Here is a 15,262-nt window from a genome sequence, read left to right on the forward strand (position 1 = left end):
GAGCCCTGTCTGAGGTTCCGGTCTGGCGCCACTGTCACAGCTTGAAGAGTGGGGCTGGAGTGGACAGGGGGTCCCGGCGGGGTTGCTCAGTGGCCGGTGGAGGGGGACCACAACCGGGTGGCCACAGCGTCCTCCAGAGGTTCGTCCCGTTCATTCCTGCCCTTTTGGGAGACGAGGGGGTTTCTGAGGGAACTTACCTCAGAGCTGCCGGAGGGGTGTGAGTCCCGGGGAGGCCTGGCGGCGCCTGGCGGGGCTCGGGGCGACTCCGGGCTCAGCGCTCAGGATCCTCCGGGGTCGGGGGACCCCATGGGGTGTCGGACAGTGCCCCGCCCTCCCCGCTGCCCTGTCGCTCAGGCCCCGACCACAGAGAGAGACAAGAGGAGCCCCAGTTTCCCAGTTTCCCGCAGGTCAGCGGGGCGTGCGCAGCCGCCTCCCCATTGGTTCCTGCAGGGACACTCGGAGCCCCCGGGGGTCACGGGCTGGGGAGGGGGGTCACCCGGGAATGTTCCCGGGCCAGTACTTTGCTGGCCACTTCCGTCATTGCGGTGATTATAGAGTCGGGGCCAAAGGGTCGGTTCCCCTGGAAGAGGTGGGAAAGGCGATTCTCTTTTATTTTAATTAAAAAACAATGTTTGGTTTCATTATTTTTGTCTGACATCCCGCAGCGTTCAGGGTCCCTCCTGGCTCTGCACCAGGGGACTCTCCTGGCGGGACTCAGGGTCCTGTGGAATGTCAGGCTCATTCCTGTCAGCCCGTGCACGGCAGGTGGTCTCCCAGTGCACTGCCCTCTGCACTGGCCGGGGACTCAGGAGTGTGTGGCTGACCGTTTGATTTTCCCGGGTTCCCTGCGCCTGCGGTAGGTTTTTGGGATCCTGGGAGATGCGAAGTTGTAAGAGACCCTGCAGGAGGAGGTATAGCATCCGGGCTGTGTTGGACCAGAGAGGTCCATGCAACCAAATGTAGCAGGTAATAGGCTGGTCACTTCCAGGATGCACCCCAAGATATACCATAATGCAGTCTATGATGACCATTGGTCACCACACCTTTATTTCTTTGTCTTATATAATTTAGTGTTTTTTTTATTAGGGTGAGGGAACATGTAGTGGGATTGCTTAGAGCACATAGACTAGAGACTAGAGACTAGAGACTAGAGACCAGCGTGGGACAATGAACTTTGTATGACCTGCACTGGGGGCTTGGGAGAGTCCTGTGCAGATGGCCTCTTGAAAGAGGGGCTTTGAAGGTAACTTCATACATTTACTTGAGAACTTTCCAACACCCAGCAAGATAAGCAGGACACATCCTGCACGTACATACTCCTCGTGCTCTAAGTAACCTTGGGAATAATCTGACTTGGTATTTTTTTAGTGAGAGCATCCTGAGACAAACACAAAATATGTCTGTTTGATGTGTAGCTCATGAGAACATCTTTCGACTTGGCTGCGTGCCTGGGTCAAAGTATGATAAGAATATAAAAACTGCTTGCTTGAGAATAAACCTTGCCTTCAGCCTCGATAGCTGCTGGTCAATGCTTCATCTCTGAGTCGGTGGTCTTCATGCCGGAGCTGGACTCCGGCAGGAACACATGGCAATTTTCAGGGGTTATTCCTACCTCTGTACTGAGGGATCACTCCTGGTGGTGCTCAGGGAAACATGGGATTCCGGCAATTAAAGCTGGGTAAACACGTGCAAGATAAGAAACTCACACACAATATTTTTATTATTATTAATTGTAGTTTTTGGTCCACAGCTGGTAAGTGCTCAGGGCTCACTCTTGCCTCTTTGCTCAGACATGGTTCCTGGCAGTGCTGGGGTGGGGAAACCTGTGTGCTCTTGCATATTAACCTGGGCTCAGCTGCTTGAACTAAAAACATCCTATCCAATTGCTATCTCTTCTAACGCTCTGATTTTATTTTCCCCCAGAAATATAATTTCTGCTTCACCCGTCAAATTTCATAGCATTCCCTCATTGTCAATTTCTCCCGGACAAGAGGCTCCCCCTTCTGTTCTGGTGAGTACTTGCAGAAACGGGCTTTGCAGGAACCTGTTGCACTAGGTTTTAAATGTCTCCCTCTAGGGGCGGGAGCCTTAATACAGCTAGGACAGTGTTTGTCTTGCTCAGGACAGACCTGGGTTCAATCCTCCCATGCCCCATTGGAGTGTCTGAGCATTGAGAGGTGTTGCCCAAAAGACCATAAAAAAAAAAAAAAGAAAAGCCAATGGGGCTGGAGCGAAAGCACAACGGGTAGGGCGTGCCATGCACGTGGCTGACCCAGGTTCGATTCCCAGCATCACACATTATTCCCTGAGCACCGCCAGGAGTAATTCTGAGTGCAAAGCCAGAAATAACCCCTGTGCATCGCCAGGTGTGACCCAAAAAGTAAAAAAAAAAAGAAAAGTCGAGCAATAGGAGAGCAGACAGGGCACTTGCTTTTCATGCGGCTGAGGGGTTTGTTCCCCAGTACTCCATAGGGTTCCCTGAGCACTGCCGGGTGTCTCCCAAACCTCTTTTTGGATGTTGTGGGCTTCTCTTCTACCTCATCTTTTTGTTTCCCCCTTTTTGCTACAAGCTTGGAGTTGATCAGGGACTCTGCCCATGTGTCTCTGGATGTAGGGGAGCCGTGGCATGTCCCCCACCAGTAAAGCAGGTGTTCAGCCCTTGAGCTCCTCTCCATGGGTCTATCTCACTACTTGGGGAACAGATGGGCTGGGATTTGAGGACACACCTTGCAGTGCTTGAGGCCTGTGCCCTTCTCTATTCACATTAGCAGTGCCACTGGATGCCAGTGAAGGTCCCCAAGCTTTATGTGGCCAGCATGTGCTCCAGCCTGGTGTGCTCTCTCCTGCCCCTCTGTTCATACCTTCATTGGATGTTCTTAGTTGAACATGCTGGAAAAGTTCCAACAAGAGGCTGTCAGAAGGAAACAAAGGGGTTGGAGTCTCTGAGCAAAATTATACACTTTCATCATTTAGATTTCTTTTGGGCCAAATGTATGTTCCACCTACTTTTCTTACACAGGATCAAATAACTGAATGAATAAAATGACATTATCTGTGAAAACTTGACTTGTAAGTTCTGAGCATCCCAGGGTGTGGCCCAAAAATAAACAAACCAAAGAATTGAGCCTTGAGATTTATTGCTGGATTTCACACATCGCTGTTGGCAGATGACTTTCTCTGTGACTTTATTAGAGGGGTGGGGAGTGGCAAACCCAAATCTAGCAGTAATCACGGATAACTCCTTAGGAATTCAGGGTGTAAAGTTCAGTCGGACGCATGCATGGGAAGTTCTCACTTACTGTCCCCTGCAAACCTTTGATACCACAGCTTGTTTTTGGCTCAGGGTCACACCAGGAGCTGCCAGGTGTCTACAGCCCTACCATGACCACTACCAGTTGGGCCTTGTCCTCGCCTCCACCTGCATGTCAGTCTGTTCTTATCAGAGGGTTCACAGGATTTATATAGAATTTGAATTTTCGGGTAAGAGATAGATCAGGAGTGCAGGCCCTGGCCTTGGAAGCACCCTGTGATGGTATAATGGGTTCATTTTCAGTTGGCCATGCCTGCGATGCTAATGGGTTACTTCTGGCTCTTCTCATTGATCACCCACTGCAAGACGTGGGGACACTTTCCGTCTGATGGAGATTGAAACTTGATTGAAGTGCATGCCAGGCAGGCACCCTATGCTCTGTGCTATCTCTGAGGCCATCAAAAAAAGTTTTTGCTCTGGTTAAATTCCAGAAAGTTGTGATAGTAGATGTTCTTTTTCCTACAGTATACAACTCATATTTCTTGGGTGTGTGTTTTTGCTATGGTTTCACATTCACCGGTAGTCTGGGCTTCCTTCCGACTCTTCACTCAGGAATCACTCCTGGTGGGTTTTGTGGACTGTAGGGATGAGGGATGTCAAACCTGGGTAACTGTGTGCAATGCCAGTGCCCTCCCTTCTCTGTGTTTTATTGATCTTTCTCCAGGACCTGATTTTTACCTATTGAGCTAGATATGTTTGTTCAAATGTTATAGAATATTCAGTTAGTGTGGATCCAGGAGCCCTAACAACAGGACAGCAGGTCAGTTGCTTGCTTTACCTTCCCTGAGAGTGGAGGGCATCATGGATTACAACGCACTTTTGTGTCCCCTGGAGAGGAAGGAACATCTAGCAAAGTCTTTCAGGGTGGGTCTTGAGCTGTGCCTTAGGGTGACACTGGTCAGGTCCATGAGTTGTGCTCCGTTCTGGTTCTCATGTGTCTGACTTCTCTTTCAGATGATTCCATGGAGCCACATGCCGGTCCTTGGGAATTATAGAAGCTGCAGACAATGGTGACGTACCATCTGACACACTGTCACTAGGTGGGAGGAGAATGATGTGGTGACATGATGCAGTGACAGGCAGGTACCGGTTTCTAGGGTCTGTGTCTTGAGTTTCAGGAAGGAGTCCTGGGATGTAATTCCTGGCCTGAGTGCTCCGACTCTCTGCTATTTGAGGCTACTTTGTCCTTGTCTGTTGGTTTCCTTTTATTTGGGTTTAGCCACAACCAGCAGTGCTCTAGGAGTACTTCTCAGTGCTCAATTATCATTCCTACCAGATCTCAGGGACCCTGTCAGTTGGCATGGATTCAAGACTGTCTTCAGTTTCATTTGTATTTTTTTTCTTTTGAGCAACATTTAGTGATCATTGTATTTTAGGACAGGAATGATATTGTGTGCTTTAAAATTGTTTCACTTATAGTACTTGACTTTGCAAAGTAACTGTACTTTGATCTATGCAACGTATTTCTTTTTAAAAAAATCTTTTTAATTAGTGAATCACTGTGACGGTAGAGTTAACAGATTTACGTATTTTCGTGCTTGTGTTTCAGTCATACAATGCTCAGGTACCCATCCCTCCACCAGTGCCCATTCTCCAACACTGATGATCCCAGTATCCCTCTACCCCTCCCCATTCCATTCCCCCACCCCACCTCGCCTCTGTGGCAGGGGATTCCCTTTTGGGAGGTGATGGAAGGGTCACAACGAGTGATTCTCCTGGGTTACTTCTGGCTCAGGGCACCCACTTAAGTGTGCATGTTACTCCGGCTAAGATTTCACACTAGGTTGCATTACCACTGATGTCTAAAACAGTCCTGATGCATCACCCCCTCTGCCACCAGGCTCTGCATCCTCTGACAGCTTCCTGCGGGACCCCTAGAACCTACCAATAAGTGGGGAGCATGTGAAAGTCAAAAAGCTCCACCAGATACTATTGAGTCCCAAAAAGTGAAGAATGTATCCCCTAACTTCACAGGGCAGGAGGCTAGTACACTGAGAGGACATCTGCCTTGTATGCTACTGTGACGGCAGCCAGCAGCCCCTAGGATCCCCTGAGCACCCCCAGGACAGAACCCTGAGTGCAGAGTCAGGAGTTACCCCTAAACAAATATTTTTTAAAGGTATAGAAAAAAAAAGCCTCCACAGATACCTTTGAAAAGGGTATCTATGACCCTTAGGATAGCTCTGGATTCAGTCTCAGGAATGAAAAGCCGCCAGCAACAGGCTGGCCTGGGGACACTCCCCACATGACCCCTGCCCCCACCCCTGTGACCATCTTTGTGAGGGAGCTAACACACGCCTAATGCAGTCACACATGCCCCGGGGAAACTGAGACTTCTTCTGGCTCTGACACTTTCTCTTTGGATGGGGGCCGAGTGACAAGTCAGCAGGGAGGGCGCAGTCCTGGCATCCCGAATCCCGAAGCACAAAGACGGGAGTCACCCTGAGCACCGTGGGTGTGGCCCAGAACACATACAACAGTCATTTAAAAAGAATTGACTCTCACTTGTTTGTCCTGTTATTTTTGCTGTTCTGGAACTTTCCGAGACATCACTCCCCAAGCTCTTATTCCTCCCAGCCCCGCGCCACGTCTCACACCCGGGTTTCTTTGGAGATTTCGGGGTGATCACTCCTGGCCATGCTGGGGGACCCTGCGTGGTCGAGAGGAACAGGCCAGCGCCCTCCCGAGACTGACGCCCCCTCCGCGTCTCTCGAGAGTCTCCTCAGGAAAACCCCGCTGCTCCTTGAAATCAGTGAATAAACAAGATGAACTCCCCCATGGTGCAGCGGTGCCAGGTGAAGGGCCGCAGCCTCCCACCCCACCACTGAGCGACCCGTGGCCCACTTGGTGACACTTGGCTGGCGAGACAAAAGGCCCTTGGGGACGCCTCCTGTCCCCTAGCACCCCAATGCCTGCACCTTTCCCGCTCCTCAGCAGGCAACAATGTCAGGACTGGAACTTCCGGGAAGCTAAGCGCTGGGTTCTGTGACTTCGCTGCATCGCCGCTCATGGCCTTAAAGGGCCAGGCTCCAAGGACTCCTGACCAGGCCGTTTCTAGTAAGGAATGTAATTTTTTTCCTGTTTCTTGCCTTTAGTCAGGTGACCAGGATGTCTGGAGATCACCAAGTACAAGACAAATAGAGAGTGAGGGACTGAACAGATGGCATATGCAGCAAAGTCTTTATTTTTTATGAAAAGAAGAAAGATCACTAAGATTCCATGCAAACCACCTCCTGGACCATGCCTTAGCATGGTCTTACCCTGCCTGTTATTCCCAAGGGTCAGCATTAGGCTTCAAAACAGAGACCTGGAGGAGAAGTCAGAGCGGTGAGCAGAGAGAGGATAAACCTCTAGCCCTGACCTGGAAGGTTTTCCTGCTTGGCCCCAGAGATGTCCTGATGGCAGGCACTCTGGGGTACCAGGTCAAGCCCCACCTCGGGGAGACACTGCCAGATGCTCCTTCCTCTCCTGGGGATGCCAAGTAGGCTGGAATTTGGGCTGTCTGTCAGGAGAGGAGTGACGGGCTCAGTGGATAGTTGAGGATATTGCAGCCCTGAGATCCAGGACTCCTCCCTGGGTCCCAAGGAAGGTCTTTATGGGCCCAGCCTGGGGCTACCTCCTAGGCCAGGAGCCCTATGATTAAGCACCCCTGAGCTTCAGGGCAGCCCACAGCAATCACAGCCCCCTAAGTGCTGTGCGTGGGTGTTGCCACAGGGAATCAGCATGAACAAAACTTTATCCTTGTTATGCTCACAAAATTATCATGAGTATGTATATCTGAGTGTGAGTGTGTTTCAATGTTTGGGTCACAACAGGAAGTGCTCAGGGCTATTTGAACTTGGCAATCAGGGAACACTGCTGTTGTGGCTTGGGGGACCATTTGGAATTCCAGGGATTGAAGCTGGGTTGGCCTCGTGCAAGGTAAGAGACCTCCCCAAAGTACTAGCAATCAGGCTCTGTCTAAATAAATTTCTGTCCAACACAGTACGAGTGATCCCTAAAGAACTATCCCCTCCTCATCAAAAACCCCAACTACCCGGGATTAGTGTTTGAATATTAAATGTAATCAAATATAGTAAACTACCTTATCAAATAGAAAATAAAAAATAACTCCTTGCTTTAAAAATAACCCCTTTACAAGCAATATTCACCCCAACAGCCGGGGTCGCCTGGTCAGGGTCAAAGAGCTGGTGACGAATTGAGAGATACTTTTCAACTTAACTTGAGAGAGCAGAAATTCTTTATCAGGAAAAAGACACTAACGTGGGGGCGGAGAGACAGTTAAGAGAATACAGTGAAAATGATCAATCCTAGGCATCCCATGTGAAAACATGATCACTGATGGAAAAAATTTCTGAGAGTAGAGCCTAGAGTATCCTCTGGGGAATTACAGGTGTGCCACCCCCCCCCAAAAAAAAAACCTAAAATTGTCAGAAAAGTAAATTTTATTTAAAACCCCCAGCCACATGCTAGGACCAGGCCCCCAGGATTCCTAATGGCAGCTGCCAATGAAAAACATGAACTTCAACAAGGTCCTTCACCAATGGGAGCTGAGGAGCTGCCCCTCAAAGAGATCTGGCAGTTTGCATACGCATGTCTAAACCAAAAGCTTCAGGAGAGGATCCGTCTCAACCCCTGGTTGAGAGGGTTGGGATGCTGAAGACCTCTGCCAATAGCAGGTCTGGCACCCCAAGACCCGCATCCCACCATGCTCTGCTCTGCACCCAGGACTCACTGCCCCATCGCAGATCTGGAGGAGGAGATGCCCCCAAATATCACACACTCATACCTGAGACCCCTGTGCTGCGCAAAATTCCCCCCACTACATCCACCAAAGCTCCACATCCTCCTAAAGCCAAGGGAGCACAGTGGACCCCAGGAACAAATTAGATATGGTTGAGGGGGAGTGAAAAACAACCACAAAGTGCCCCCAAAGCTGGCACGGCCTCGTGGGTCGCGGGTACAGGGACTGGAAGGGAGAGGCGCTCACGTCCTTCCACTAATTGGCCGTCAGTGTCCTCCTTCGATGGTGATATATCACGTTGTCCTTTAAACCCATGCCCGTAGGATGCCTGATCCACCTGACATCATTAGGATATAAATGTGCACATGGAAGACTCCCATCTGTGGCATCATCAATTTCAGCAAGGAGCCTTAAAGTGCCAGGTTCCAAGTGGAGACAGACCATTATGCCAGCCCAAGTGAATCGGTGCCAGGGGGATGGGCTCGGATAAAGGAGAGGAGAGGCAAGTGCTGGAGGGGCCGGTAACAGACTTCAGGGCAGTGCGTTAAGGCGGAGTCCCGTTACCCTGTACTGGTCAAACATAGAAGCAGTGCTCCCACATATGCCTCCATCATAAAAACAGAAGCAGACTGATTCAAGGCAAAACAGACAAATGGCTCATGAGTCAACGAGTGTTTAAAACTAAAATAAAAAGAAAGGCGCGGGAGAGGGAAAGAGCGCCTCACTGCACCGAGCCAGGCACAGGGCCTAGGGCAGCAGTGCTGTCTCTCCCGCCACCCGAGTTCGGTACCCTCCAGCCGCTTCCCCCACCCCGGGGAGGTTGATGGCGATGATGTGGCAGGCGAAGGAAGGAACGGAGCCAAGATGGTTGGTCTCACTTGCAGTTCATTCCAATCTTCCCTCTATACACTCTCCTCCCCCACTCCTTCTCTCCAAACTCCTTTTATTGATCATGGCCCTTCCAAAGGGCGCAATACATTGAGGTCACCAAAGGCACCAAAAGATCTTACAGGAAGAACATTGAGGCAACATAATTCTCTTGTATCTGCAGGTCTTTAATCTAGGAGCTAGGCCCCCTTGGAAAGAAGATACAGAACCAGGGGCCGGAGCGATAGCACAGTGGGTAGGGCGTTTGCCTTGCACGCGGCCGACCCGGGTTCGATCCCCGGCATCCCATATGGTCCCCCAAGCACTGCCAGGAGTAATTCCTGAGTGCAAAACCAAGAGTAACCCCTGAGCATCGCTGGGTGTGACCCAAAAAGCAAAAAAAAAAAAAAAAAAAAAAAAAAAAAAAAATATATATATATATATATAAAAAAAAAAAAAAAAAAAAAAAAAAAAAAAAAAAAAAAAGAAGATACAGAACCAAAACAGAAGCCTTCCTTGGGCTGAAAGCACTCGGATTTACATCCCAAAGACCGGGCTGGGCTGCCACAAGAAATCTACATGTCAATTACAAACTAGACAGCATCTGAAATTTACATCCCAAAGACTAGGCTGGGCCAGAGCCTGGGAATCTACAATGTCAAGTCAGGTCTGGCTAGCACCTAAGATCTGCGTGTCAAAGACCAACTAGGCTTCTTGTGAAAAAAGGGAAAACTGCCTCTGAAATTATCTCCAAAAGGCAGCTGAAAAAGGGAAAATATTCCAACAAAGGAGTTTCTCCAGAAGTGATCCATCAAGATGAGGTAAAAGCAGTGATTCTGAAGCCAGCCCTGAAAATGCAGAGGAACTGGCCTAGCAGCAACCCTGAGAGCTGGAGAGACAACAGACAGGACCGAAGTCTGGCAAGAACATCAGAGAGCACTGTACAGTGAGCAATCTACCCCTTGAAAACATGAGAGCAGTGAACTCTCACCTACAAGGAAACCCCAGGATACAGCTTTAGAAACATGTTTTCAACCAAGAGTCTGGGGCTGGAGAATAGTACTTTGGCTTAATGCTTGTGTTGAACATGGTTTATCTGAGTTCCATTACGGCATCCAGAACAAAACCAGGACAAACTCCTAAGAACTGCCAAGTATGGCATAAATAAATTAAAACGTACTTCAATAAATAAATCCCACGTGTGGACCAATACTAAGAACAGAGGTGCACAGGAGCTAATGAGCACCAAACCTTGCAGGATCATTTTGTAGACTTGGTCTTTTGGACAGACCAAAAATGGTTTTAATCATTCTGGAGGCTAGTAGGGTTGAGATTATACCACTTCCAAAAGCAAACACGCTCAGGGCACAAGCCAGGGAGGGTCCTCAGACACTCACCCCCACACACGCCTCTTCTTCCTGTGCTTATGGGTCCTCATTACAGACAGGATATCAGCGCAGGCTTCACCCTAAAAAGCCCTGTCACCACAGAAACAGGGTATTAATTAGTGACAAGGAAAACATGACAAGCCATCCCCGTGTGTCCCCAACAAAATCGGGCACATTCCTCAAAAGGCTTGAATAGAATCCCACATCTGATATGCACTAAATTGGCAATTAACAGTTACATAAGTCCTAGGTTTTAATTCCAGTCTGAAATTGAGTCATACTGTAGCCCTCCCAAAAAGCCCTGGAAGTGACTCTAAGCTCTAAATAGCATGTGATGGGGTGAGGCCCTAAAAAAAATGAATTCATGTTCAGAGTGATACTCCAGCAGGGTGGGCGCTTGGTGACAGACACATCTGGGTTTGATCCCTGGCAATCATATAGCACTGTCAAGAGAAATTCCTGAGCTTTACTCCCTTTATCAAATCAAATTAATTAAATTTAAGTTAATTAAATTTTCAGTTAATCAAATCAACTGAAAAAAAAACAGTAATAAATGAAGTTGCAGGCCTAGTAAAGGAGTATAGCGTGTAAGGCAACTGAACTATAGATGCTGACCTGGTGTAGTACAAAGCATCCCCATGGGCTCCTGAGCACTGCAGGAGTGATCAGTCAGCACATAGCCAAGAGGACTGTGGACTATGGCCCCAAATCAAATCCAAAAGGGTCGGAGTGATAGTCAGCTGGTAGGGAATGTTCTTTGCACACAGCCAAACCGGGTTTGATCCCCAGCATCCTATACTTTTCCCTAGGCACTGCCAGGAGTAATTCCTGAGTGCTGAGCCAGAAGCAACCCCTGAACTATTGCTGAGTGTGACCCCAAAAGCTAAATAAGATGTTAAAAACAAATAAGGAAAACCAAAACAAACAAACTGAAGTGAAGGGTAGTACAAGAAGTAAACTGATTTAACAATGGAAGGAATTTTTTTCAGGAACCTGAAACCAGTACAGTATGTGGGCACTTTACCATGCTCATGGCTGCCTGAAGATCCCCTGCATCTCAGCAGTAAAGCCTGGCAATTGCCAAGTGTAGCCAATAAACAAAAACAGAAAAAAGAAAAAAACCTGAGAAACTGATTCACATCGCTGTCAATGACCCTGGCCTGTCAGAATCACGAATTCTGTAGAAGACACAGCCCAGCATGGACGCTGCTTGCCCTTGCGGGTCTGGCCAGGCACAGTCAGCCCCACACTGCTCTCAGCACAGCCTGCAAGTGCTGATAGGTCTCCAGCATCACGCCCCTGTAGAGCTTTCTCTGATCAGCGTCCAGGCATGTCCACTCCTCCGGGGAGAATCTCACGGCCATTTCGGGGTAGGAAACTGTGCCGTGAGCCAACACACAGGGGAGTGGGAGTCAGGGCCCATCTCCACCTCATTCCCAGGCTGTGAGGATGGGACCCCTCAGAGTGCTAACAGGGCTCAGGCACTTTCCCTAGGAATGAACCAACCTTGATTTCTCTCCATGCACCCTCCTGGCTGACGAGGAGAAATCACAATAGTCATCAATCCAAGGCACTCGGATCTAAAAAAAGTGAGGACGCTATACTACAAGGTTTCTGGAGGTGACAGTCTTGCACACAGCCACCCCAAGGTCAACTCCACACCACTGATCCAGTAAGAGTTATTTCTAGGGGCCGGAGCGATAGCACAGCGGGTAGGCGTTTGCCTTGCACGCGGCCGACCCGGGTTCAATCCCCGGCATCCCATATGGTCCCCCAAGCACTGCCAGGAGCAATTCCTGAGTGCAAAGCCAGGAGTAACCCCCTGAGAATCGCTGGGTGTGACCCAAAAAGCAAAAAAAAAAAAAAAAAGAATTTTTTCTAGATCTGGGATGAGATCAGTCCCAGTAGGGCTCGGGGACCATATGAGATGGCAAATATACATAGAACCTGGAAAGACCCGCAAAATCAAGGCCATATTTACTTCAGACAAACAACAACCATCTTTCCCACAGTACTCACCCCAATAGCCTGGGTCGCTGTTCCAGGAGAGATGAGAAGTAGGGGAGGCTTTGCAACCTGATGTGAGCGAGCAGGTTCCTGTGGTACAGAAGCACCAATACTGGAGGACACACATTAAGGTCGCAGGATGCTTGCCTTGCTGACCCAGATCAACCCTGCATCCCTTACAGAGCCCAGAGCACCGCCAGGAATAATACCTGAGCCTAGAGCACTGAGTAAGCACTGAGCCTATGGGAATAAAATCCCTCCCAAATAGAAACTCACCCAAAATAGCCTAAAGTAAATTTGCATTTGCAAACCCTAACTACCTGTGACAACCACGCCCTCGCCCTCAGGATGGCCCTGGACATCAAAGAAACTAATAAATAAACAACAGACAGCAGCATAGTTCTTTGTCTTTGGGGACCTGCCGGCCTGTCCCCATAATAAACCTGCTTCTATTTTATTCCTTTGGGGGGCACATAGCAGACTCTAAACGGGTCTTCCTGACTCTGCTCTCAGGAGTCGGTCCTGGTATTATGGATAGAGTCTGGGTCTACAAGGTGGAGAGCAAAGGCTCCGAGTGCTCTGACAACACCCCGGCCCTCTAATAAAAATTGGGGGGTCTACAGCCCCTCTGCACCCCAAAAAGCCCCGCGTCCCGCTGGGTGAAAGGAGCAGTGATAAACAGGCGCAAAAGAGCACCCAAGCTGGCTCCCAGTGCGGAGATGAGTTCGAAGTGGTGGTCGAGAGGGCACTCATGGGGGCCTGCCCCGTCCTCCCACAAACTGGCCTTCAAAGTCCAGCAGGTAGAAGAGGCACCACGTGAGCAGAGATGGCTGGACCCGTGTCCAGGCGACCCGCAACTGCCAAGCCCTGTGTGACGTCACTTCCTTTCCTGCAAGCAGTCTTAAAGGGCCAGATTCCAGGTGCGCACAAAACCATTAAGCCCACCAAGGGAAGTATGAGCTGCGATGGGCATGGGTTCGCATAGAGGAGTGGATAGGCGGCGGCTGATGTGCTCATCACCCAGAGGGCACGGGTGGTTAAGGAGACTCCCCTAATCCTAAATCAAACATTCAACCAATGCTTTCACATGCAAGGCCAGCAGGAAAACCGCAGGTGAAATAACCTAAGGTAAAACAGGTAAGGTGGCACCAGCTGGGGCCCAGAACAATGAATTTGTCCGGGAGGTAATAGATCCAGATGGCTCTGGAAGTAGACACTGAAGCCAGCCCTGGAGACACAAAGAGGAACTGGCCCAACAGCAGCCCAGAGCTGCAGACACTGGAACAGGAGCAAAGGCTGGGAAGAGACTCAGAGAGGACTGTCCGGTTGAAACACTACTCCTTGACAACACGGGAGTAGCTGACTCTCAACGACAAGAAAAACCCCAGGAGGCAGTTTCACAAACAGGGTATCAAACCCAGCCTATGAACCGGGAGGGATCGTCCAGTAGTTTGATGCCTGCATTGAAATTGATCACCCAGAGCCCATCCCTGCATGGCAAATGATGTACTGAGCAAGGAGTAACACCTAATCACAGCCAGGTATATCCTCTGCTGCCCAAACATCACCGTATCACTGTCACGGTCATCCCGTTGTTCATCGATTTACGTGAGCAGGTGCCAGTAACATCTTCATTCATCCCAGACCTGAGATTTTAGCAGCTTCTCCTTACTGTTTTTTCACAAGGATTGGAGGCTCTTTTCAGGGTCAGGGGAATGAGACCTGTTATTGTTACTGTATCTGGCATATCCCCAAACATATAGTGTAACAAATAAATCCCAGGATATGGAAAGATACTATGAATGGAAGGATACATTTAGCAAAAGGGCAGCAAACCATACTGGTCACTTTCAACATTGTGTGGCCTTTTTAGCAATCTACATAAATTATTTTTTATCATTCAGGTTGGCTGAAGCAATAGCACAGCGGTTGTGCGTTCGCCTTTCACGCGGCCGACCCAACATCGATTCCTCCGCTCCTCTCGGAGAGCCCAGCAAGCTACTGAGAGTATGGAGCCAGCACGGCAGAGCCTGGCAAGATACCCATGTGTATTGGATATGCTAAAAACAGTAACAATAAGTCTCTCATTGAGAGATGTTACTGGTGCCCGCTCGAACAAATCTCTGAGCAATGGGATGACAGTGATCATTCAGGTGACTACTAGATGGTTCAGATTTAACCGCTTCCCAATGCAAAAATTTTGTTTTCTAATACTATGAAGTGAAGTGTGGGATCCAAGACTGAGACCCAGGAATGTGACCATCATTATTATTAGTCATCACAGCTGATATTGCCTGTGGAGATGGGGGGAGGGAGGGCGGGAGCTTTGGGGCTCTCCATGTTCTCACCATATGGAAAACATTGGACTCAGGGGATCCCTTCCACAGTTTAAAAAAGTAGCAAATGTATCTCTGTGCCCCAGTAAAATCCATTTCAAACATCTCCAATCCACCCTATGAGGAGCCTTGCCAGAGCCATTTTCATAAGATGATCATTTGGGGGAATATTAATATCCAGTGCATATGTATATTTAACAAAAATATGAATATAAGGAATGTAGAAACGATACAGCAGATAAGGTGCTTGCTTACACAAAACTGACCTGGATTCCAAACCCTCATAAAGACACCTATGTCCCCCCATATGGATCCCTGAGCTTAGAGCCAGCAGGAAGTCCTGAGAAACTGGGGCTTGGCTCCCCAAAACCTAAAACAAGAAGTTCTGAAGAATGAAGGTTCGTCTGCTTTTCCACTTTCAAAGAATTCACTGAAGCATCATAATTGATTTCTCCCATAATTCCCACAAACCAGAGCCTCTGAGCCAAGCCAGAGTGAGAGCAAACAGTGACACAGTGAGCCTTGACAGCTCCGAGCAAGGGGTGTTTTTGTACCTGTTGTTTATTCACCTCCCTCCTGCTTCTGTCACCAAGAAACATTATAAGTTAAC

The 15,262-nt window shown here is 49.0% G+C and overlaps 1 long non-coding RNA gene across 1 annotated transcript; it reads left to right on the forward strand.

Moving 5' to 3' along the window:
• On the forward strand, positions 1–9,136 carry LOC129402026 (uncharacterized). Its single transcript, XR_008628505.1, has 3 exons — positions 1–139; positions 1,924–2,011; positions 4,265–9,136. It is a non-coding gene; the product is annotated as an uncharacterized LOC129402026 (long non-coding RNA).
• The last annotated feature ends 6,126 nt before the right edge of the window (positions 9,137–15,262 follow it).

This window comes from Sorex araneus, chromosome 2 (genome assembly GCF_027595985.1).
Source record: "Sorex araneus isolate mSorAra2 chromosome 2, mSorAra2.pri, whole genome shotgun sequence".
Lineage (NCBI taxonomy): Eukaryota > Metazoa > Chordata > Mammalia > Eulipotyphla > Soricidae > Sorex > Sorex araneus.